Consider the following 2781-nt stretch of genomic DNA (forward strand, 5'->3'; position numbering starts at 1 on the left):
CCCCCCCAGCCCAGTGCACAAGAAGGGTCCCTCCTCCCCCCTCCCGTCCCCTCCAGGCCAAAGGGAGCTCTCCACCCCCCCAGAGGGGAGGGGGTAGCAGAAGGGGCTCCCCAGCTCCCTCCGTTCAGGACGCCCGGACGGCCTCGGGTGGGGGGGGGAAGCAGGGCTCACCGCGTCGTCCCGAAAGCGGGTCAAGAAGCACATACTAGAAATATAAACCGGGTATTTGACAAAAGGAATTTTGAGAATAGCCCCTCCTTGGCCAGCCCCCGCCCCACAGAGGGAGGCCGGAGGAGCCCTCGTCCCCAGCGGTCCCCCCTTCCCAAGTCGCCAAGACCGCCGTCGGGCTGGGTCCTTGCAGCGCCCCAGCCGCACCAAGACCAGCCCCTCCGCCGGCAGCACCGCCCCACAGCCGAGAACCCGGCTGCCCCCCCGCCGCCAGGGTTCCTTGTGCCAAGAATCGCCTGCCTTAACGTCTGGGGAGGGGTCGCAGCGGAGACGCCGGCGCCCACAGGCGGGCAGCCTCCCCCAGCCCGCCCCAGCCTGGCGGGGGCAAGCTCAGACATGCGGGTACGTTGCAGACGCCTCCTCCCCGGCGCCCCTGTCAGTTCACTTTACCTTTAGGCACCTTGAGGACACGCAGGGAGGGACAGACCCGCCCCCCAAAACCGAAACAACGAAACCAAAAACCCCATCCGGATTCCACGACGGGAAACCACGCAGAGCGAGCGCGGGAGCCCACCCCGAGCCCCAGCGTGCTGCGGCCCTGGCCTTGCCACCTGCGTGGAACCTTCTGGAACTCGCCCACCACCTGCCGGCGCTCAGGGCTGCCGCGCTGGGCCTGAAGGGGAGGCAGGGGCGAGCCTGCGCCTACGACTCTCTCTCCAAAGGGATAAGGAAGATGCTGAAGAAGGTGGGATCTACTTGCTCCTCTTTTTGCCAAACAAAATTGACGAGGGGGAAGGAAGGGTCAGGAATGAAGATGCGCACCCCCACGCCCCCCTGCTCGTCTCTCTTCCCTTCCTGGTGACCTCCAAGGTGACCTCCAAGGCTGGCCGGCAGCTGGATCCTGAGAACCCTCCTCCCCACGGTTCGAGATCTGGAGGCTTGAAGGAACCTCACCCCCCAAAACCCCGCGCACCCACTGCCTCCCAGGGAGGTAGTCAGCCCCTCCCCCCTGGAGAATGCAAAGACGTTTCTAGTGAAATGCCCCTCCCCCTCCCCCAGGTAAAGGCTACCTCACTCAAACGTTCTTGTCTGTGATTGGACAAATCACGCCTGATACCAAAGATTTCCCCCAAGGACCTGTGCTGGATGCTGGAATTCCCTCGCCTGGGCCCCGTCCTCCAGGTGCGCCCCGCTCCCCAGCAACGAGAGAGAGAGAGAGAGAGAGAGAGAGAGAGAGAGAGAGAGAGAGGAGGAAGGGGTGGGAGGGAGAGAGAGAGAAGAAGACAGACAGGGAAAGAGGGAGAGAGAGAGACAGGGAGAGAGAGAGACAGGGACAGAGGAAGAGAGAGAGAGGGAGAAGTGAAGGAGAGGGAGGCAGAGAGGATACTGAGGTCGATGAGTGCCTTTTTCTGGAACCAAAGATGTGTGTGAAATGTTCTCTTGTCCTTATCGACTCGCTATTCTCCCAGCTTTTTAAGCAACCAATCTGAGTGATGCTTCTAGAACCTTTGGGTGTTGGGGCAGAATCCTAACAGTCCCTGTTCCCACTCAGCAACCAACCCCTCCCCCCAAACACACACACACACACACACACACACACACACACACACACACACGCAGGCTGCTGTCCTTTCAGTGGTGGCCCTGGGCGCTGGAGTCTGGGTGGCCGGACCCCTTCCTTCCGCCTCCTACTGTCACCTGGCCCCCCTGGACAGGGCGCCTGCTTGCAGGGGACAGGGCTTCTCAGATACCCTGTGCTGGGTAAGTTACTTGCTCTTCCCAGCATTTAAGGTCCAAGGGGCAGAGGCCAGAGGTCTCTGTTCTGTCCCCTGCTGGATAGCTAGGAGTTGGCTTGGGACCTTTCTGGCTGTGGAACTTTCTAGCTATGGTGACCTGTGGTCAGATCGGGTCACAGAAGCATCCCTGGATTCCGGGGTCCCTTTCAAACACACCCCCCCACACACACACTCCAGCTCCAGTCCAGCCCCTCCAGGGGCGCTGCCTCCCTCCCCGACCCCCCACGGCCCCACCCCACTCTCCCCAACATCCAGCTGGTTGTCACATACCAAAGACCATTCTCCGCGCAGGGAATGAGACCTCCAGCACAGCTCCTTCGAGCCTTTGACAATTTTCTCTGAAATACCTCAAAATATTTAATGTATAGTTTATGTGATAAAAAAAAAAAAACCTTAGCTAGTTTTTGGAATACGTGACTTGAAGCTTTATACCGTTAAATTATAATTTTGCAGACGATGGTATGTCATTTCTTTGAAGAGTTCCGTGGGAGACGTATTGAATGTCAGGGCAGTGAGAGCCGGGCGGTCAGAGGCCAAGGGCAAGGCAGGGGAGCGGGAGGCGGAGGGCGCGGGACCGGCGTTTACAGATTTCTTAAACTCAAACGAGTCTTTAGGAAAGACAGGAAGAGAGAGTGGACCTTTCTGTTCTCTGGCGTGTTCTGTTCCTCGTTGTTTGGAGTCGTGTCTTCTAAGAGTATTTATTATCCTATGTGTTCTGTGTTCAAATGTAATTTAAGAAAAAAAGTAAGAAAAATCAAAAAAAAAAAGACAATGGAATTTGATTTGATGCATGACTAATGTGCTAGGGGGGTGGGGC

This window comes from Ailuropoda melanoleuca, chromosome 4, assembly GCF_002007445.2.
Source record: "Ailuropoda melanoleuca isolate Jingjing chromosome 4, ASM200744v2, whole genome shotgun sequence".
Lineage (NCBI taxonomy): Eukaryota > Metazoa > Chordata > Mammalia > Carnivora > Ursidae > Ailuropoda > Ailuropoda melanoleuca.